This window comes from Drosophila innubila (genome assembly GCF_004354385.1).
Source record: "Drosophila innubila isolate TH190305 chromosome 3R unlocalized genomic scaffold, UK_Dinn_1.0 2_E_3R, whole genome shotgun sequence".
Taxonomy (NCBI): Eukaryota; Metazoa; Arthropoda; class Insecta; order Diptera; family Drosophilidae; genus Drosophila; species Drosophila innubila.
Window position 1 is genome coordinate 30,486,711 of NW_022995380.1, and position 24,514 is coordinate 30,511,224.

The following is a 24,514-nucleotide window of genomic DNA, read 5'->3' on the forward strand; positions in this document are numbered from 1 at the left end:
AATTTTATTTAACAAACAGTTCAATTTCATTAATCTCAGTATTTATTTCTTTTTAAGTGTTTAAAGTACCACAAGCAATTTTAATAACTTAAAAAATATAAGAGGAAAAAAAAATGTATTTTATTTATTTGTTAACCTATGTATTTATTTATTTCTTGTCAAAGTATAATTATAAATGCTAATTAAATTTTTTTTAATGTGGCAGCTAATTAATATTTTAATTTTTTTTTAGGAAAAACGGAAAATTAAAAGTTTACAAAATACAGATATTTTTATGTTTTAATTTTTCTTTAGCTATAATTATATTGCTATAATAATTGCTTCTCAAAAAGTGTTATAATTTAAAAAATTATAAAAAAAATATATATATATATATATGAAAATATCAAGAAATGCTTTTTTTCAAATTTTTAGTTCTGTAAGTAATAAATGCTTTTTTATGTTTAATAAGAAAAATAGTCGAAAAAAAATCAAGAAAAATCATTTTATTCTTAAAGTACAACAAAAATTTGTAGCTTTGATTTCAGATTTTTTTTTGGTTTAAGAATAAGGAAAATGAGAAAAAATAAAAGACCGAGTAATGCCCTTTTTTTTTAAAGATTTGCTAAGTTATTGTAGAACTTTATTTAATTATGTCAATAGAATTACTGAACAAACTGTATAGTCAAGTGGGGGCGTCTGGTTATGTAGTTATATGCATTTAGATACATTTTAGCTTGAGATACATCTATGAAAATGCAACAGCAAAGGGGCAGGGGGGGGCCACGTGGCAAGGGGTAGGGGAAGGGGTAAGAGTAACTGTGTGTGTGTGAGTTGCATGAACTCTTGTTGTGTATATATTTATTTATCTATCGAAACGATGTCGCACTGATTAAACGGTTTTTAGTAGGCGGAAACTGACACTTGAACTGCGATTTGTATCTCTCAGATACATTTGTGACTTGCAACAAACGCCCGGCACACGAAATCAAATTTCAATATGAATTCTCTGCTGTCACGTGTAAATTGAACACTTTTTCTTTCTTCTTCTATTCATCTCTTAATATTTCTTCATTTTGGCAATTTACTTTTTCTGATGTTTTTGTTGGTTTTCTTTTCTCTGTCGTTGGGTGACAGGCGGCCTAGGAATTCATTTGTTAGGATTTCTATGCGAATTGAATGCGTAGCTTTATTTTTAATTTGATTAACTTCTTTCAACTCAAACGTGTGTATTTTTTTTCTTCTTTTTTTAAACTTCTTTATGGTTTTTTATTTTTGGCCGGGCCTGACCCAAAAGCGACAAGAGACGAGACACAACCCAAAGCGAAATGCGAACTGAGCCAAAAGAATTGGACGAAGAGCAGGCGAACCCCCAAAACATGAATGTGAATGAGTAGCAAGAGAAAGAGAGAGAGAGAGAGAGAGAGCTGCCAAGAGAGCGGCAAAGAGAGTGCTTACCAGCTGCAGGGTGAATTCACTTATAAGGTACGTTATTCACCACAGCTGCTCTCTTTGCTTTTTTTGTCTTTTGGTGAGTAACAAATCGAAACGGTTATCGGTTTTAGTTTGAGTTTCGGTTTTTTTTTTTTTGTAGATTATTTTGTCTAGTTATATTTCCAAAATTTAATCTTAAATTTTAAGCTACTGCTCTTAGTTGATTTCAAATAAATAAATTGTAGCTTTCGGTTAATATAATATAATAAAATTGCTTATTGGTTTTGTATCGTTAACCGGTATTTTTGTATATTACGTTTTTGAAACTTCGGTACGAAATTTTTGTAAAAATTTTAAAAAAAATATCAACATAAAAAAAATATTTTTAATTTGAACTAGGTTTATTTAAGAAGATCAATACTCAAATTTATAAACCTTAAGATAATGAAATTTAATACATGAATCGGTTACTAAACGGTTATTTAGGGTTTAAATAATTTCGGTTTTGGTTAAATAAACAAGTTTTGTTTTAGGTTAGGGTTTCATTAACGGTTACCAAGTTCAATCGGTTAATTGCGGTTAAAGGTTATGGCTTCGATTGCCGTTTTGATTGCTGATTTTGACAGCATCTTTTTGAATTTACTAACAAGTTGACGTATTCCTCATAGTTGCTCTCTTTTTCTCTCTCTCTCTCTTATTGTTTACTTTATTTGGCGAGTGTTGCATTTTATTGAAGCTATCTAGATAAATTGAAATATACCTTATGGTATTTTCACCATGTGCTGTTTCTTGAGGCTGGCAATCGCGCAAGAAGAAGAAGAAGAAGCAGACGAGCTGGCAACATTCGAAGTTTGCTACACGTTGCGTTGCGTCACGCGACAGCAACAACAACAACAACAACAGCAACGACGGCTAAAATTACAACAACAGCTGCAGATACAGATACGTGTGCGCTCTCTTTGTATCTGACAGATACATTCAACATTTGTGAATGTAGCGCAAAAAGGCCGGCTGCCAACCGGCTCTCTCGACTCTCTCTCTCTCTCTCTCTTCGTGCCACGCGCTTACCCTCTCTCTCTCTCTCTTGTTCAGACTCGCCCTCTCTCCCTGTTTTCCACATGCTGTTGATAAGGCAAAGCGCTCAATCTCTCTTCTCTCTTTTTTTATCTAGCTATCTCTCTCTGCATTCATGGCATATGTGTGCTTTTTGCTGTTGTCGAGGGTTGTCGTCTATTTTTAATACCCTTGCAGAGAGTATTACAGTTGTGTAATGAAAAGTGTAATGCCTTAAAGGAGACCTCTAAATCTGTAAATATAAAAAAAACTCTTTGTCCTGACTGACTCACTGACTGATCAAAATAGGCTGAGATAAAAAAAAATATTCTAAAATATATAAATATTAATTATTTAAGTTATCCCCAGTAATACTATATCAACAAAATATGCATTAAGTCAGATCAGATCAGTTTGACTACTATACTAAATATTTCATTATATCTCAAGATATTTTAAATAAATTACATAAATCTATTGTTTTTTGTTTACTTATTGTTTGCTTATGCTAAAATATATTTTATCAAATTTCTACAGTGCTTTGAAAGCGTATAAAGTATTCGGCTTGCGGCTGATGATTTTATTTTCTTGTATTTTTTTTTTGTTTGTGCTTATTTTTTGGTCTTAAACGCACATGCCGCAAAATAAATATGAGTCGTTGTAGTAAGCGTGTCTACAACAACTACTACAAAACAGTGGCAACAACAACAACATCAACAACACTCGTAGTTGTACACACACACACACACACGTGTAAACACTAACGTACTCAGAGTCAATGCTTAAGACTCATACTCTACATAATAAATACTTGGCATTATGTCATCCAAGTTGAGAGAGGCCTGGCTTTCAATTGTTGTTGTTGTTGCTGTTGTTATTATTGTTGTAGTTGCTATATTAATAGTTGTTGTTGTTGTTTGTTTGTTTTTGCTGCTGCTTCCACATTATTTTCTGTTATTATTTTGTGTGCTTTTCTCAATTTGCAGTTAAAGCCACCCCTTTGGCATTGGCCAGGACATGGCTCAGTTGCCACACACACACTCACACACACACACACACACACACTAACACACACATAGAGTAATATACCCTTCACTGTTTTCGACCGCACCTCGCTCTAGTTGTGCGGAAATGAACCGGAAATGATTTAACCCCCATTTAGTTTGTGAACTTTGTTCATTTAATTTTTTTTCAATTTTGGTCTTAGCCAACTAACCAAATGGCCAAGTTATTAAGATAGAATTAATATCGAAGCCCAGGTCGAGGGAAATTTTCTAAGAAAATTAATTATGTTTCAATGCAGCATAAATTGACTTTTGATCTGGCAACTTTACTAGTGAACATTTTTATCCGAAATCACATGATTTTTTACAGCAAAATGAAAGTTCTCAGAATCAAGTTTAAAGTATTCTTTTATGCTAATTACGATGTAAGGAATTGATTAAAAGTGAAAACTTGAGATTGAAAATTTTGAATTTACGAAATTTCAAAGGGGGGACCCTTAGCATCGATATCCATATCTAGTAGAATCTAGAGGAAAATATTTTTTTTTTTAAGAATTTAATAAAATTTAAATGTAGAATGAATTTAGAGGCCGAATCATGATCGAAATGACATAACGCTTGAAAATAAGTTAATTTTTGACAAAGTTATGACAGTTTGAAATTGATCTGACTTTTGAGCTACCAACTTTACAAGCTAAAATTGTTGTCCGATTTCAGCTGATTTATTACAGATAAATGAAAGATCTCAGAATCATGTTTTAAGTGTTGTTTTACTCTTATAACGATAAAAGGAATTGAATACAAGTGAAAACTTGAAATATAATATTTAAAATTTACAAAAATTTAAAAGGGGTGGGGGGATCCAATAGCTGAAACAAAAGATGTGCAGAAAAACATTTTTTTTTTTAAAATTAATAAAATTTAAATGATTTAAGTGATCAAAGTGAGACTCCGTTTGAAATTCGGTTGAGTTAAAGTCCTTGATTTGAGTTTTTGCAATTGTTGTACAATTTGGAAGACTGCGATGGAGCTGAAATTGGTCTTACTTGATTTCTGGCTTCATTAATAAAGGCTCTAAACACTGTTCTAATTTCTTCTTGACTATTATTCACATTATTCAAGTTTTGCATTTGCGTCTTCTCTCTTTCTCGCTGATTTAACGCCATCAATTGATCAAATCGCTGCCTGTGAGTTAATAAATTGCTCTCTACACAAATCTCCTCATCCTCATCTTCATCTTCATCCAGTTGGCCAGGCTTAGATCCATTTGAATTCTCTGCAACTCTGGAATTCTTGGAGTTTTTCTTCTCATTTGCACGCTTCTTTCTGGCAATGACTTGTCTTATAACCAACTTGCAGAATTCACAATTACAGGGTTGATTTTTATCACTTGGAGCACCCTCGATAATAATCTTCCTCTTGGGATCATTTACATTATTGTTGGCTGCATTTATAGACGACTCCATTTGTATTGCGGATTGTTTATAGTTGATTTTCTTGTTGACAGCCTTTGATAATTTCTGGCAACATTTTTCAGATGATTGTTTACAGAAAACTGAAAGGTCTCAGAATCAAGTTTAAAGTGTTGTATCAAGCTATGAGGAATTGATTAAAAGTGAAAAATTGAGATCTAAAATTCAAAAAAATCACAAGGAAGGATTAAATGGTTAAAACCAAAATCTGGTGGAAAAATATTTTTGTATACAAAATTAATAAAATTTGAATGCAGAATGACTTAAGAGACCAATCCATGATCAAAATGGCAATTCGTTTAAAAATCGCTTGACATTTGACAAAGTTATGGCAGTTTGAAGTTGGTCAGACTGTGAATCAAGCAACTTTACAAGTCAAAATTTTTGTCCGATTTCAAATGATGTTTTACAGAAAAATTAAAGGTCTCAGAATCATTTTTAAAGTGTTGCTTTACGCTAATAATAATATAAGAAATTTATTAAATGTGAAAACTTGAGATATAAAATTTAAAATTTTCAAAAATTCAAAGGGGGGACCCTATGGCTTAAAACCAAGATCTGGAGGAAAAATGTTTTTTTATACAAAATTAAGTAAATTTGAATGCAGAATGAATTAAGAGGTTAATTCATGATCAAAATGACACTCCGTTTGAAAATCGCTTGAGTTTTTATAAAGTTATGTTATGTATAAAGTTATATTTGTTTAAAGTCATGAAGAACCTTTTACTACTACAGGTCTGACAGGCGTATAATACAGGTCAATATTTTCCATCAAAGTCAGTTAAGTTTTATTTATGTATTCAATCGATACTATAGCTTTAAGATTAGATTAAGCTACATTAAAGTATCTGAAAGTAAAGTTACACTTATTAAGATACTTAATATATTTGATTTGATAAATTTATGAAAATTCTTTGCCTTTAATAGGCAGTTTAGAGTTCTTCCTCCACTTTCCCTTTTGCGGTGTATTTAACGTGTGTGTAAACTTACAGCGGGCAGTGTCATAAATCTGTGCTAACAGTTGCAACTGCAACTGAGGAAGGCAACTGCCAAGCTAATTAGCTCATTAGCTAAAGTAGCGTTAAACTTGTCAACTTTGGCATACAAATATAAATTGTTTAACTAATACAGCAGGCATGGCAACAGCAATAACAACAACAACAACAACAATAATAATATGAACAACAACAACAACAACAATGGGTCAATTCAATAAAACTATTTCAAATAAGCAATTAATATTGCATTATTACACAATGCAGCTGAGCAATAAATAAATAAATACAATAAATTCAAAGCGGAGTACGCATTTAAGAAATACAACAACAAAACGACACACACATCACACACACACACAACAACAGCAGTTATAATAAAATGTAAAATTGATACGCATGCGCAAATGCTGTTTTTTTTTTTTTTTGTTTAATTGCGACAGGTGACAATCGTGTGGGTAGAGAGGGACAGAGACAGGGAGAGGTAGAGAGGGAGAGGAAGAGGATGGACAGACAATATCGCTGACAGTCTGTGGGTTGGCCAATGGCCAAGATTCTTTGGCTTTGGCAAGACAATGTCAAAACTAAACGTGTCAAGCGAGCAACAACAAATAAAAAAGAAAACTACTCGACTCTTAGTTGCCCAGTATTTGGAACTAGACAGCCATTAGATTCAATCAGCCGTCAATCAGACGACCAGATGAAAACCGATACATTTTACTATACAATATTGATTAAATTTTAATGCAGAAAATATTTAGAATCATGACAAAATTATGCTCCGTTTAAAAATCGGTTGAGATTTGACAACGCTGTGGAAGTTTAAAGTTGGTACGACTTCGGAAATAGCAACTTTACAAGTCAAAATTTTTGTCCGATTTGACATGATTATTTACAGAAAAACAAAAGGTCTCAAAATCAAGTTAAAAGTGTTGTTTTATACTAATTACGATATAAGGAGTTGACTAAAAGTGAAAACTTGAGATTTAAAATTTTCAATTTTCAAAATTCCAAAGGGGGGACCCTATGCTTTTAAATCAAAACAAGATCTAGAGGGGAAAATATTTTATTTTTTAAATAAATTAAATTTGAATGCAGAATGAATTAAGAGGCCAAATAATGATTAAAATGACATTTTATTTGAAAATCGGTTAAGATTTGACAAAGTTACGGCAGTTTGAAGTTGATCAGACTTTGAATCAAGCAACTTTACAAGTCAAAATTTTTGTCCGATTTAACATGATTTTTTACAGAAAAATAAAAGGTCTCAGAATCAAGTTTAAAGTGTTGTTTTATACTAATTACGATATAAGGAGTTGAATAAAAGTGAAAACTTGAGATTTAAAATTTTCAATTTTCAAAATTTCAAAGGGGGGACCCTTTGACTTAAAATAAAAAACAAAGTCAGGAGAAACAATATTTTTAATACAAAGAATACTCATCATCAGAAACATATAAGCCTTTGTTCTGTTTAATTACTGGGCTAAACGTAAGTTGTTGTCATCGTTGTTGTTGACATCGTTGCTGTTGTTGTTGTTGCTGCTGCGTGTCATCATCGCGGCACCAACGCTAACGGTTAATGTTAACCACACAAACACAAAGACAACATTTACATCTCACCTTGAGCCCGCATGCGTGTATCTATGTATCTGTATCTATATGCGTATATGCATATATTTATATTTGTATCTGTATCTGTAAATGCCAAAGAAATTGGCCGACTGTTGTTCAAGTCTCGTCGATCGCTTTTGCCCGTGTGCCGGCGCATATAAATCGATTCATAAATTTCGTAAAATGAAACGCCATTATCAGCGCTGCCAACTGCAGCGTCAGCGTCAGCAGCGTCGCGACGCCAGCAGAGAAGCCAGCAGCGACGCGACGTCAGTTGCCCAAACAAGCATTGCGACGTCGCGACGCCTGCGCAACAACTTCAACTTCAATTTCATTTTAATTCAACTGCAGCTCACAATTGAAATTGAAATTGAAATTGGCCCAAGAAGCAAGCATACAATTTTTTCTACTCTCTCGCTTTTTTAAAGACCCTGTTTTAAAAAATGGACAAAGTTTGACAGATCTAAGCAGTTCCGTTGTATTTTAGAATTTTTCTACGATCGGGTAATAAAATAGAAAGTTATTCAAGAAACATAGTAGGTACAGGGTGTCTCCAAGTTGGTTTTGCTCGACAGTAGAGTTTTCAACTAAATTTTATGCTAATTTATATTTTAAAAAAATCTATTTACTTATTTCTTTAATATATTTAAATTAAACATATTTTTTAATTGCTTTTCATTCAGCTCAAAAAATTTAATTAATTTATAAACAAATTTAAAAAAGTACAAAATTTTTAATTTTAGTTGTTTTGTCATTGAAATTTTTATTATTTATTTAGAAAAAAGTTTTAATTTATTTTTCATTATTTTAAAATATTTTATCCCTACAGTATACTACATTATAAATTGTTATTTATGAGACTTTCTGGATCTGTATAAATGATACATTTTTTTAATCTACCTCACAATTGCATTTTTAGTAAGTACAGGGTCCCTTCCACTCGGGTTCACATTACGGTAGCCCTTTTTCTTGGTTTTAATGCATAATTTAATTAAAGACTTGCATTGTTGCCATCTCTTTAGTAGACAGTGTGTTCAGTGGGCGTCTGGGGAAAAGTTCAACTTAATTAAGTTAATCATAATTACAATCACAATCAGAGTTAAGCTCCTAATGAGCCATATGCTAAACCAAAGTGCACATCTTTTAGTTGTTGTTTTTTTTAGTTCATCTTCATCTCCGTGTCAGCGTCGTGTCTTGTGTTTTTTTTATTTTTTTGATGTTTATATATTTTAGACCTCAAAAATGCGACTCGGCATTCTGCGCATGCGCCACGGCCAGGCCAAGAAATTGAGTCAAGGGCGGTCCGCCATTTGGCAGCGTGTTGACAATAAAAAATTACACAGCCGACACGTAGTCCCAAACATATTGTTGTTGGCCAAATTTCTGTTTCGGCTTTGGCTTTGGATTTTATTTTTTTCCATTTGGTACAACAGCCGTGTACACCCAAAACGCCCCTTAAACACCACAAGAAGTGGGCGTGCCAGAGGCCAACAATTGACTTTGTTTTCGCCTAAAGTCAATAGCTAAAAATCAACAGCAACAACAACAACAACAGAAACAACAAAATGAAAAGTATGTCAAAATCGAACAATAAAATTTGTATGTAAATGCGTGCAATGTGATTTTCAAATGTTTGCCAAATGTTGTAATCAATGCCATTGTTAATATTATTATTATTGTTGTTGTTATTATTAATATTGTACTTCCAAATGGCGCATTCTTGGCCATGTAACCGTTGTGTAATTTAGTTATGATTCAAGAATTTTTTTTTTTTGGGTAAATAGTTTAGGAGAAAAAAGGAATTTGGCTTCGGCAATTTTTCCAAAAAAGATACATATGAGGCTTTTTTACAGTCAAATTATACGTTTTTATAAAAGAAAACTTTGTTTTCATTTCATTAAAAATGAAAAGCCATATATGGCGGTAGAGGGTTAAAAAGCGCATTAAACTGCATTTTTTTTTTGTAAAGCACATAGATTCCCATGATTAAATGAATAGTACACTTAGAAAGCACTGCTTGAAAGCACTTTTTGAATGCACTTAGAAAGTAAAGCTTTAAAAAATAAAATCATAAAATCAACACAATGAACTTGAAAGCACATAGAAAGCTGTTAGCACATAATCAGCTGTAAGTTTAACTTTGAGATGAAGTCAGATGAGATGAAAAGTGTAAAGACGTTCATTATCTCAACTGATTATTGGGAAGTGCAGTTAACGGTTTTGTTATGGCCGGGACTTTGGGTTTGTTTTGGCCCTTTATAATGACATACGACTATAAATTGAATTATGTATGCAGTTCAGCTGTAAACAAAGCCAAAAACAAACGACAAAGAGCAAACGAAAACTATTTAAATTAAAGTCGAAACCTGGTTTTTATTTTTTTTTTTCTGTTTTGGGCTTTGATCTGGGGCAGGGGGCGGGGGTCTGTGGCAGTGGCAGTGGCATGGGGGCAGGGGCAATTGCAATTGCACAATGGTCACCAAAAACAAAGACACCTTTCAAATTGAAGGCTCACAGTTATATAGCTAATGTGTGGTAATGATAATGATTAAACTTGGCAAACAGACAAAAATCAAATCGTCACCACAACAGCTTAAGGTCTCAGCTAAGACAGTTGGCCAAGACAATCCAACAGAGCTTTCTCATTGCCTCTCTTTAATGGCCCTGAGCGGCACATTAACTAACTGAATTCCAGCTGAAATTCATCAATTGAGAGTTGGGCCATCAAATATTTGTCAAACCAGCTACCAAACGACAACGAGTTCTAACTAAGCCCAGTTAACAAATAGAATAAAGGCTTATAAGTTTGTAAAAATATCTCTGTCTGTTTAAATAAATCTCAGAGAATCTATGTAAAAGAGTTGAAGCAACTAAATTTGGTTATTTAAACGCTTGCCAAAAATTTCAGCACGATAAGCAAAGACAATAAATAATATATGGCTATAAATATTAATATTAGTTTAATACAGATCCAACAATCAATATTATTTTATTTTTATTTCTGATTTTAAATTGCAAAGTAAATAAATAACACAATTTTTAAAATTGTTTTGTCTTTTCCAAGTAGTAAATGTAATTCTAACTGTGATTGTTAAATATAGCTTGAATAACACGTGAGCACTTTGAATATACGTCTTATCAGAAAAAATAAATTTTAGACAATATGTCGTTAGCAATTTGCACATTATAAGAACTGTTTCATTTCGACAACGAATTTTGTCCAGCCTCATTCAACATCCTCGATAGTATAGTGGTCAGTATCCCCGCCTGTCACGCGGGAGACCGGGGTTCAATTCCCCGTCGGGGAGATGTGTGAATCACTTTTTATATTTCATTTTAAAATATATTTTAAATATATATTACAATATTTAATTCTAAATGCTGAATAATTAATATTATTTTAATTTAATTATTCAAAAAATAAACAATTATGTTATTAAGTACATTTTTATTTGTCTGCAAATATTCTACAAACAAAAAAAATCTAATAGTAAAACCAAAGTTTTGATGGAAAGTGTATTTTAGCGACCGAAAAATTGTAATTCAGAAATTAATTTTGGCTGTGAAGATACGAATATTTCAATAAATAGATATTTATATTATTCTTTACATTTTTATTTGTCTGCAAATATTGCAAAAACAAAAAAAAATCGAATAGTATTAACAAAGTTTTGATGGAAAGTGTATTTAAGCGACCAAAAAATTGTAATTAAGAAATTCATTTTGGCTGTGAAGATACGAATACTGGGCATCTAAAAGTCCAGCGTTCTTACATATATTTTGTGAAGTAGCGTTAAATTTTGTTGAAAAAAAGCGCGCGCTGTCAAATGATAATGAGAAACACAATGAGCTCAAGTACTAACTGTCTTAAATATCAAATACATACGCTTATAAGATCCATCTACCAATGTAGATAGATAGATGGATGGATGGATAGATAGATAGATAGAATTTTGTAGTTATGTCAGTGACACGCCCAAAAATGGGCCAGCTGTTTGCCCAATTGACGGACATCGACTGCAAACATCTAAAGTTGCGTCGCCACACAACACACACACACACACACACACACACACACACACACACACACACACAACACACACTGGATATATAAAATGCGCTCAAGCGTTACGATTTCGCAATTGCCAAGCAAATAAAATCGCATACGATATAAAACAAAATTCTCAGTTCCGCGACTTTAAAACGACAACGCAGATACAACAACAACAACAACCTGACAACGGGTCGGCTACTTGATTTTTTAAAGTGTCACTGCAATGCGAATGCGTTTCAGATAAATAAAGTTTCAGATTAACAAACGTATAGAAAAAAAAGATTGTTTAAAGGATTTGCACATATTGCTAAAAGTATCTAAGAGAAGATTTCACTAACTATCTATATTTATCTATCAGATGTTTTACGTATTTATCATATAATTTATAGTATACATATGTATATAATTAAATCTGTTATTATACATGCATATCTTTTAATTGAAAAACCATTTAAATGCTCTCTATATTACCAAATTTTATTAAAAACAAAAACTAAAATGAAATTGTTTTACATTTTTTTTAATATTTACTAACTAATCTGCTTTGAAATGTTTTTCATATCTTATTCCAATTAAAAGTTAAGCTCGTTTTAGTATTTTAAAGTACGATTAAATTTTCGTATAATGTTTTAAATTATAAAAAAAAATTCAAATTTAGTAATTCCCAAAGATGTCCATACAAAAATCAATCTAAGTCAATTTATATATAACTTTCATATGATATACCTTTCTATGTACGTACAAATATAATAAAAATACCTGATAATATTTCATCAATCAGACAACTATTAATCTATCTATATATAAATAATACTGTCTTTATTTATGTGCTCTCTATCTCTATCTTTTATCAAAGCATTAAATATTATCTAACTGTTTCCTAGTAAACCAGTTAACCAGAAATTTATCAAAAGAAAAAATTCGCCTTTATTCATTTAATTATTAAAAATATTTATTATTACGACTTACTTTGAAAAATATAAATTTTTATATATGGTTTTTCCATTAAGTTTTTCTTTAAAATAGTAAGATTTTTCGTTTCAGTTCTTTATGTATATATTATGTTGAATATAATCCTTCTACACATTCCTGCAAAAAGGTTATTTTATTTTATTTTTATTTTAGTTATTTCAATTATCATTTTGTTCTTATGCTTTTAGTAATAGCACACAGTTCAGCGGAAATTTAATGCCTCATTTTTGGGCCCACACAAGGCGCGATTTTTCGATTATTGACCTGAACAAGCAAATAAATAAACAAAACAACTAAAAAACACTTGAATCCAGCTATATATGTATATAAGTACAAATAGACCTTTACCTATATCTATACAATTATATGTGTATTGCCTGAACATTGGACAAGATAAATATTTGTTTACTGTAGTGGACCTTCCACTCAAATAATGGACGACTTTCTGTTCAATGTCTGCTGAAATGTGCATTAAAAATGGCCAACCGGATATATGGACAGACAGACAGACAGAGGGACACTCTAATGTCCAAAGGGAAATTGTTACATGACAATAACAACAGAAAGTTTATTGCAAATTAGACAAATCAATATGTACAATTTGTACATTTTAGCTTATTATTACAAATGTAAAGCTATTTTGAAAAATTAGTTACACCTCAGTTAAGTTAATTATAGGGTATTCTTAGTGTAATCTAGCCAAATCGTGTAATAAAGAATTGCAATTAACGGAGTCTTGCAAAGCGAATTTTTAATGAGATGCAGGAAGATTAGATGCTTGCATTAAATAATCGATCGACTATAAAGCAAAAACATGAAGGTAATTATAAAAACGATGAATTATAAGAATGCTACCCTTGATTACAGGGTTTATAGAGAAACTCACTAGCTAATCATACTTATAATCTTAAAATACATTTTATTTTATCGATGGAAATTCCATGATTTTCATTTCAGCTGTGGTTAATTATACACTTCAGTAAGAGGAAAGAAAATATTAATTAAAATGAGTGCTTGGAAAATTAGTTGCATTTATCTATGAAGAATCTGTAGATCCATTAAAATGTCAACTATATAAAAGTTAAATTTATTTCTAAGCAATTTTTAAATGTTTAAAGGCTGAGAAGATACATTTTTTTTTTAAATAAAAAAAGAATTGTATAAATAAAATAAAATAAATATATTAAAATCTAAACGTAGAAATATAAAAAGCGATAATATTAACGCTAATTTCAGGCTGTTAAATGTGTAGTTATTCACTTATATAACTATGATCAGTCAACACCACGAATATTAAAGTAGAAAACAAATTAAATTAAAGAGAAAAGTGTGATTAAAAATGTACTGTATATTAGCTTAAATTAAAAATGTATACTGTTATAATCTTAATTTGGAATCCTCCACAAAACATGAAACTTTCCAACTAAAATTCATGCAATATAAATATTTATTTATTAAGGGACTTGAAGTCACCTTTAATTACAGGGTATCTGGTAGATGAGCAGATCTAAAAATTTGAATGTCTGGCAGACAATGAAAAGCGAAGGCTTGGCATCACAGATTGGCCAATTAAAACTGTTAACTGGAAGACTTAAGGCCATTACTTGAACATCATACTTTAGTCTGAAAACTATAGACTGAAGACTGTAGACAGCATCCATCCAGTTTAACCATAACCTCGACCAACAAGTTACTAAGTCTGTCAGACACAGCCAGCAAATTACGATATAATATAATACATTACTTTGTGTCCAATATTCAACTAAAACAAAACTCATAAACCACAACAAACGCACAAAGAGACAGAGACAAAAAAGCAGTAATAATAACAGCAACAACAAAAAGAAAAGACAATGTCAAAAAAAAAAAATATGTATGATTTTCATTGTTGTTACTTTTGTTGCTTTTTGACAACTTCATCAACGTCTCGGTGCGGTCTTCAGTTTTTTTTATATTTTGCCTAAATTTCAATGTCATTCTTCTCGAAAAGAGAAGTTTTCATTTGTTAATCTCTGCTTATTCTTCTCCTTTTTCCCCCCCCTTAGATCATACAGATTTGTAGCTAGTTTAATGTAGGCGCAAATGTGCAAAGTGTTTACAAAATCTTAAATAATAATAAAAATACTTTAACTAAGTACCAGTATTTTAGCAATACATGAATTTATGATTATTTTTAAACTCTTTGTCTTTTTGTTTATGAATTGTAAATATTCATTTTTTTAGTTGAAAAGTCTACAGCTTTACTTAAAACAAGAAAAGCTGTTTCTTTAACTCTTTCTAATGAAAACTGTTAAGTCTTTTAGTTGCTCAGAAATGAAAAAAAAACTCCAATCAAATGCTTAAAAGAAGTAAAAATTATCAATGCAAAATCGCTTAATTTTATAATAAATTAAAAACAATTTTTTTAAGCAAACTTCAATTATAAATACTAGCTAAAACTTGATTATGACTTATTAAGAATTAATGTAAAATAAATTGGGGTCTCAGTTAATGTTCTTAAAATTATTTTTGTCTATAATATTTAAAAATTTGTATAGAAAATAGGTAATTTCTTTATTTTAAATCAGTCTAAAACGAAAACTCATTTTCCTAATATAGTTATAAGCACCTTTTTTTTAATATATCATGTCAGAAAGGAAAAAAATAATTTTTACATAAATCAAATAGATTTCTTACAAAAAATAAGACTACAATTTATGAACTCGAGTAGGTGGAATCACTAAATAGTAGAAATCTGGATAGACTGAAATAAAATTTGTTTTGAGGCTGTATAAAAAAAAATGTGAATTCAAATATTTTACAAAAATACAAATAGAAATCTTACCAAATCTGGGAATACAAGCTTACAACCAAACTCTAGCTAAAAATCTGAATATGGCAACAAGTTATCCATAAAATGAAAGAAATCTCTAACCAAAATTAGCATTTAATGAACTTAAAATCATAGTTTCCTGAACCACAAACATAGCTAAAAATGTGTATCAGTTTACAGTTGTCATATTTGGGCAATTACAAAATGGCAACACTACATACTATATCATTATCATACTATAGAAAACGATCTGATCACTCAATGTCAATGTGACAACCTTTCATACATTTTTGATTTGTTTATGATGCTGTTTCTTACGGAAGCAATAGCACAAGCTAAATTTGATAAATCAAATGTAAGAATGTTAAAAAAAAAACTAAATGTCTATAGGAATAGACAGAAAAATGCGCGTGCGTTTATTTTTTTTTTGTGCGATTCGTGTAATGTTATTTGTTTATTAAGCCGAGAATGGAACTGCGACTGGTATTTACCTAATTAATTCATTGCAAATTGTTTGCACGCGTCGCCAGAAAAAACTGAAAAACTGCGAAACAAACGGAAATAATTAACACTTTAGATGCACTTGCAAAATCTCGAGAATTGTGAAGTTCAACCTGCATTAGCGCTTTTTGGGTTAGACAAATAACAAAAAATGCACAAAATGAGCAAATGAATGGAAGATGACAAGCCTGTTAATTGTTTAAGCAAAACAAACACACTAACTTTCTCAATGACCATTTAAACGAATGTGCATTTAAGGCTTCAAACCAAATTAAGGATTACAAAAAAAAACGGTACCCTGAAGAACAAGTCAGTCAATTATTTAAATTTATTAATTTGCATTTGGCATTGAAAGTAACAAATTATACATTATTTGTCAATAAATAAAAAAGTAAATATCAAAACTTATTTATATCAAAAACAACTTTTAAGTGCGTTCTAGCTAACAACAACTAGTAACCATAATTTTTATAATTATAATCATATTTTATATCATATCTGGTTTCCGTAGCAAAACAGATTATTATTATCACTTTAGACATTTCTAGAGGAATTAAAGCCAAATATGAAGTTGTTTTTTAACCCCCAAGTAATTGGCGAAATTTGACAAAAATTAAGCGTTTCTTTTGATCTTTGTATTTAATGATCTTATGTTCTTAAAATATATGCATTAGTCATTTCATCTTTCTATTTGTTATTTTAACCACTTAACGGGTTTACAGTTTCTTAAATGAATTGGCGACAATCGGATTTAAATTACAAATATTTATTTTCAAAATAATATAGCAGGAAAAAACAAAGGATTAAAAAAAACAAAATGTATATGTTTTTAATTGTTGTATTAATAGAGATGTCAAATCATAATCAGTAAGTCATTTCATATTGAAAACGGATCAGCTTTAACTTAGTTAAGACATTTGAAAACATTCATGCACTATGTTTTTAGAAAAATAAAATTAACTTTTTTGTATATATATATTAACAAAAAGAAATTCATTTAGTTAATTCAAAGCAAAGAAAATCCATTCTAATTCAAAAGTTTAAGGTCTAAAAAGAAATAAAAATCGTGTAAACAATAGAAACATAAGAAAATTGCGAATAATATTAATACAAAAACAGATAAACAATGTCATGATAATAAAGATGAAAAGTTGTGTAAGAAAATAGTTTTTATTTCTGTTTTAATCTCTAAATTAAGCCACATTAAAAGAGTAATTCCGCATGAAAACCGATTCAATATTGACAGGTTTATAGATTGAATGTTTATTTATTGAGGATATGTGTAAGCCGCCCTTGAATAAATGTAATGGTTAATCAGTTAAAGTGAGTAGCTGACTTTGAAATGCATGTTTTCTTATGGATAATAAACATTTTAAGTGCGCATAAGTGTAATTAAAATATGTATACACTTGTGTGGATTGTAATTACATTATTTGTCATATATAGAGAGGGAAGTCTTTTTTATAGCTTAACAAGCTGAACCTCATGTTTTTTTTTCTTAATTAGCTGAACCGAGCGAGTTGTTGAGTTGAACTTTAGTTGGAATTAACAAGCAGAGAATGTGGCCAAAAAGCGTTAAGCATGTCAAAGGTTAGCCAATTAATTGGCCATGCATGCGTTAAGTTTGCTGACCAACTGACTGACTTTTTGAGCTGGACTTTAAGTATTCATATTCATATAGACAGAAAAATAGATTTGTATGTATTTTTTACACCTACAAAAGGATGTTTAATTATAATATTTACACATATATTTTACTATTTTAAGTTGAATAAAATAATAAAAATAAAATATTTAATTTGTATACAGTTTAATTAAATAAAGATTAGCCAAATTGGACATTTTAAGTACTAAGTATTTTTTTGCATTGATTTCACTTAATTTATAAAAAACTTTGTGTCAAAGTCTTAACTTTTTGATATGTTTGTATTCAAATCAATTGTTTTATATTTAATTTAAATACGCTCTGCGTTTGATTTTGTTTACTATGAATTTTTCTCTATGTGTAAGTATGGCATTTATGGCTGATTATTTTGAAATCAATTTGTTGCATTTCTCGAGCTCTTGTTGTTGTTGTTGCAGAGTCGAGTCGCTTCGAATTGAGTTGTGTTGAGTTGTTTTGTATTAAGCGCGATAATTACCTCAATTTACAGGTAATATCTAGACATGACTCCACTTGTAACTATCAATCATGTTTCTAATTTGTTTTGATTTTGTAAATTTCCACAACAACAACAGGAACAACAACAGTTTAGTAGTTTAATTGAAGTTCACAAATGCAATCAGCTGTTTTAAAAAAAACCAAACTGTTTATGAAGTCCGATCAGAAAGGATATTAATTCTGGAATTGGCGGCAATATCTGTCAGCTGATGATTCGTGATAACAACATTCAATGTTTAATTATGCTGCACACGTACTTGCGTTGTCAGATAAAACTCTGTTAATTGTTTTCATTAGTCATAACAATTGCCCAGAGAGAGGAGAGAGAGAGAGCAGCAACAAATTCAAATTCCATTTGCACCTACATTCATTTACGCATTTGCAAAATACAATTTAACTTACACACTCGTAAATCGTCAAATGACGGAAACAAAGTTCTCACATTTTTCTCAGTTCGAATTCTTTGTTAACAATTTCACAACAGATCAAGGGGTCATTCTACCAAAGTTCTATTCTTCAATACGTGTCACACGCGTCGTATGCGCAATTAAACAGTTGAACTTTCAAACTGTACAGTTTGATAGTCAATTTTAAGTGATTAAACATTTTACCAATGAAATAGTTATCTTAATTCCATTTGACAGTTATTTAATTTGAGTTTTAAATTTAAATTTAATTTACTATTAACCAGAAAATGTCTTTAAGATTTTCCTAAGATATTGCATATCTAATTGTCATTTAATAATATTTTTAATCATTTATTATTACAGACCAGAAATTTCCTTGTAGATATTTCTATAAAAATTAAATGATACATTTTACCATTTCAAATTAAATCCTATTTGATAGTTTTAATTGTATGTTTTTACATGTAATATGTACATTAATTGTTCAACAGGAATTTCCTAGAGAAATTTGCATATCCAATATGGGGTAAATGGAAAATTTACAAGGTTCCAGATAAACAATAACACAACAGACCACAAGTCAAAGTGCTTATTCCACTGAGTTAATCACTTGATGCGCGTAACACACGTCGTATAAGTAATGCCAGAGAAAGGGAAGATCATTTAACTGTTTAACAATTACTGCTAAAATTATTTGATTACGATTTAAGCAGAAGCAGTTGAAAAACAAAGAGTTTAGAATACAATTTGAAAATAATATTTAAAAGAACTTTTCACGGTAATTAAATTATATTAATTTCAAAAAGAATGATCGAAATGGCGAAACTTAACCAGAAAACGATGTCGCATTGAAATTTTAACTGTTTAGTGCTTAAGATTTTATTATAAAAAAATTGGGATATCTCCAAATTATCAACAATTGAGGTTAGATTGAATAGAAAAATTATAAAACTTAAAGAGCCAGAAAAAGAGTTACCATTTCTCAGTTTGAGAATCATTGCTTAAAATTTTTTTATCTAACCGATTAAAATCTACGTGATCACATGCCCTTTCGTCAAGTTAGATAACTTTACAAAATTCTAAAATATGCTAAATCTGGCAGTGAAAATCTGGCAAAATAACTTGATTATATCTAAGGACCATATTTTTTAAAGTTGGTTGGGATATGAATGATATATTTTAAACGCCTCTATAAATGGAAAGATGACAATAGATCATTAAGTTTATTTTAAGAGAACATAATGCTATTTTTTCTCAGTGTTGTTTGAGTACTAAATAGATTAATTTACATATTAAGAACATATTTCCAAAAATTGTGTTACTTAAGAGTTTTGTATATTAACTTCAACGCACAGCGTTCTCTATCGCAATGCTCTGTCTCTCTTGGGTACTTTCTGGTCTTCTGTGAATGCCCAAAATCACAGTTGGCTGTCAATGTCAGTTCGTTGTTGTGTTTACAAATTAGCAAGAAGTTCCCCACGCAGAAAAGCGGATCCTGTTCTAGACAAACGTGCGTTTGAATTATTTATAGAGAGTGAGTGGAGACCACAATTTCAACGCCTACAACTAAGATATTTTTTTTATTTTTATTATGTTTGGGGAATTTTTGCAATGGGCTGAGAACGGAGAACATTGACCGCTGTGTGATCAGAGATCAGTGAGCGCGATCTTTAGATCTTGCACTGAGGATCGCTTGTCAGTTAAAGGGTAAGTCTGTAAATTTCATATGAAATGTGGATTACGTGCGTGGCATTCCAAAAAACGACAAAGCACGCGGAATAGAGTAAAAATATACAAATATGAGTGTGTGTTTATTATTTGAAAGCGAAATTCCGTATGTTTATAAATATATTGGATTTTTATTATAAATAAAAATATTTTTTAAGATATTGAAATAAAAATGAGCAAAAAAAGATTCCATTTTAACGATTATAATTTTAACATAATTATGATTGTTACAGTTCCTTAAAAAACCCGCAGGCCAGTCAACAGGGATTTTTTCTGAGATATGCAGGAACCGGTCGATGAGTCCATTATCATTACCTAGCCAATAACATTAACAAGTTCAATCAATTCCGCATTTCAATAAGCAATACGGAAGTGAACATCAAACTATTTATAAATACAATATGAGATCAGATTGATATTGCAAGAAGGCAGGTTCGATGCATAAAACATTCTTACATGCATTTCAACTCTCCAGACATAATAAACGCTTGAAAGTTGTTCCAAAAGTTGTTTTAAATTGGCAACAGCAACAGCAGGGCCAAAACTACAAACAAAGGCGTTGCCTCTCATCATCGGACTTATGGACATAATGTGACATCAAGTTGGCAAGGCTGGTGAATCGGACGAGTCACAACGATGGTGGCAAGAGTCAAGTCCAAGGTTGGACATGGACGAGCATGGGTTAATTTCATGGGGATTTCCACAGTGTCTGTTAATTTGCGGTATCTTCTGTTGTTGCTTTTTGCTCTTTGCTCTTGTTACAGTGTTGTAATTGAACTGCATAACGAGCAATCAGTTAACACAAATCTGTTAATCACACTTATACCTGGCAACTCTACATGGCAACCATAACCATTAACTGCAAATAAGTAATAAGAACAATGGAGAGAGAAAAAACAAAGCTATTTCTGGTAGGAAAACATAAAAAAAATACGTAAATTTGGAAAAAAAGACGGTCTGGTTTTTAACGAATAATGTTGTACTTATTTATAAAAATTCCATTATTCTGTCAGTTTTTACATGAAATTCTTCATTGAAAACGCTATTATAGGCACCCATTGTATTAATTTTAAGTAGGTTCTTTTAAGGCACCTCATAATTATGGCAGTATTTATCATTTATCACGTCACGGATCCTGACATTTTTGCTCAGCTGAATTTTAATAAGCAAATAATCATAATGATGACAATATTCCCCTTATTTGACACAGAGTATTACAGAATATCGATATAAACTAAACGCATAGCTCAGGAACCACTGTTGGCAATTTAGATATTTTAGCTATTTTCCAGGGACTTAAGAGATTTAGTCTAGCAACCGTGCTATGAAAATAGCCAGAGGAATGTAGCTATAAAATAGCTTAATTGGCAACAGTTATTGTAATGTAGCTGAGTAAAATAAGAACAATGGCTGCACAGATCATCTTCCAGCATGAGAGCATAGAAATTGCGCTTGCAGCCCTGGAGCCGACTCAATGTAAACAAAAGTCAGCTGTTAACAAAAGCGATGGCAAGGAAATGCAAAGGAAAGGCAGAAAGAAAGGAAACAAGAATTGCAAAAGAATTGTAATATTGGCAACAAATTGTTGCTAAATTATGATTAATTAACAACAATAAATAATAAAGTAATTTGTAAATGCTTCAAATAATTACCCAACTTTAGTATAATTAACTACATATTATTTAATAGGTCAAGAGTGTGAAATCATGATTTCTTCTACATTTTTGCAGCATGTGCTTTGTTTATGATTTGATGTGAGGTATTTCGTTATTGGGGCAGTGTTGCCAGCTTGTTGGATAAAGCGAATAGCAACCAGCGAAAAACAACAACAAAAAACAGTTGCAAAAGAAGTAATAGCACAAAACGTATGTGAAGAAAACTTACCAACAATTTTGTGTGTTGCAGATTGTTGTTGTTGTTGTTGCAGTTGTGATTGTTGTTGTTGCCGCTCCTGCTTGCAATCAATTGAAACTGGAACTGAAAACCGCAAAAACCACAAAACACAAAAATAACGCACGGCCAAAGTCTAGCCAAGTATTTTAGTCAGTATGTGTGTATGTATGTGTGTCTAATGCTCACATGTACATATGTATGTATGCCCGAATATTTCACAAGAACTTTGTAAAAATCCAAAAATTTTATTTTGCGCAATTGCCTAATGAGCAACGAGTGCTAAGTGCCGAGTGCAAAATACCGAATACAGCAGCGCAGCGAGAGAGACAAAGACAGAGAGACGCGTTTAAGCTTAACTTCTGAATGAAACTGAGCTCAAATTGCGCGGTGCGCCTGTTAAACGCGCAATGCGGCGACGCGACAGCGACGCTGACGTGGACGTGAACGCTGGCAGCGCAGCTAGCTGCAGCAATATATTTATGTATGTATATGTGCGGGCGAGCAGGCGCAGAACTAAAAGGCGCTGTGCCAAAAAAAGCTTCTGACTAGTGATGTGTAATGTTAACGAAATATCGATAGTACATCGATATTGGTAATTATTAAATTTGAAGTTCAAACTGATGTTCTGTTGGCATTTTTACATCACTACACCTCTCACAGAGTGCAACCCTACGTTCCACAAGAGCTTTCAACGCTTCTCCTTCCCCTCTTTTAAGTGCATGTATTGTGCTTAGCCCATGAATGCAAACACACTAAGTGCACCGATAGAGGGCGCGCTTCTGTTCTCAAGCCGATTGAAGTTCAAGTGCAACAGCTACATGGACATGCATACATATGTACAGTGCACATTTTACAGTATATCAGGCAATTGTATTCGCCAAAAATAAAAGTATATAAATCAGGGAACGTCATAGTTTCTTATAAACAGAACATTTCATTATAATTAAAAATGTATATAGAAATGGCTTTATATTTTATTATATTTATTATAATATTCTTAAAATATTTTTTTATCATATCAGTTTTCATTTTAATTTAAAGTAATTTTTCATAGTTTTTTTTTTTTAAATTTTAATCAACTGTTCTTTGTTAAGACTAACTAAATATATCTGATTTTTTTTTTTTGTTAAACAATTTTTTAGACATGCTGTACGTTAGGTTTTTTCTAGCGTTTAGGCCAAGTCCAGTCAACCAGGCGATTATCTAATTAACTTCAAGTGACACTCGGCCAACGAACAATGCAATTCACCCTCCTCCTCCCCTCTCCCACTTCTCCATCCCCTCCCTCTAGCTCGTCGGGTTGTATAAACTGGGCAAACAAAAGGCGCGAACTGCACTTTAGCAAGGTCAAGGGGGAGGGAGGTGTTAAATATTTGCCTGGCAGCAACAGGCGGTCAACAGGGCAGCGTTTTAGCCATCAGAGGCAGCTGCCAGTTTTTTGTTTGCCAATAATTAATTGTTTGTGTAGTAATCGTTAATTTTTATGTTAAGCCAACAAATGTATTGTTATTAACTTTTACTTAATTGAGGCTCCTTTACTTTTGACCAGCCAAGCTGCAAAATAGCTAAATATTTTGTATTTATTTAATTATTTAACGTTGACTAAAATCAGTCAAAAGAAAGGTATAATTTAAAATCAGTTTAAATATATAACAATTAAATTATATTTTAAATTTGTTACCTAAAATTGAATATTTTAAATTGGTTCAGAAATGAGTATGGTATTAAAAGAGGCAAATAACTGTTTTGTATTTATTATATATAAAACCAAGATCTAGAGGGGAAAAAATTTTTTTTTTTAATAAATTAAATTTGAATGCAGAATGAATTAAGAGGCCGAATCATGATCAAAATGACATTCCGTTTGAAAATCAGATTAGTTTTGACAAAGTTATGGCAGTTTGAAGTCGGTGAAATCCTTGACCAAGCAACTTTACAAGTCAAAATTTTTGTCTAATTTGACATGATTTTTTACAGAAAAATGAAACTCGTCAGAATCAAATTTAAAGTGTTGTTTTATACTAATTACGATATAAGGAGTTGATTAAAAGTGAAAACTTGCTATTTAAAAATTTGAATTTTCAAAATATCAAAGGGGGGACCCTTTGAAAACGAAACCAAGATCTAGAGGGAAAAAAATTTTTTTTTTCAAATAAATTAAGTTTGAATGCAGAATAAATTTAGAGGCCGAATCATGATTAAAACGACATTCCGTTTGAAAATCAGATCAGTTTTGACAAAGTTATGGCAGTTGAAAGTCGGTGAAATCCTTGACCAAGCAACTTTACAAGTCAAAATTTTTGTCTAATTTGACATGATTTTTTACATAAAAATGAAACTCGTCAGAATCGAATTTAAAGTGTTGTTTTATACTAATTACGATATAAGGAGTTGATTAAAAGTGAAAACTTGATATTTGAAATTTTCAAATTTCAAAA

At 31.1% G+C, this 24,514-nt stretch overlaps 1 protein-coding gene and 1 non-coding gene across 4 annotated transcripts in view; one reads left to right on the top strand and one right to left on the bottom strand.

The window, feature by feature from the left end:
- Positions 1-22,470, bottom strand: part of LOC117792128 (elongation of very long chain fatty acids protein AAEL008004) — a 46,155-nt gene extending 23,685 nt beyond the window's left edge. Inside the window, exon 1 of one of the 3 annotated variants that reach the window (XM_034632124.1) lies at positions 22,068-22,467. The gene's annotated coding sequence lies outside the window, so the exon portion shown is untranslated. Of the gene's footprint in view, positions 1-1,067; positions 1,387-22,067 lie in introns of those variants that run through there. The other 2 variants (XM_034632119.1, XM_034632120.1) reach the window with 2 other exon arrangements.
- On the top strand, positions 10,785-10,856 carry Trnad-guc. The gene has a single exon. It is a non-coding gene; the product is annotated as a tRNA-Asp (tRNA).
- Positions 22,471-24,514: the final 2,044 nt, after the last annotated feature.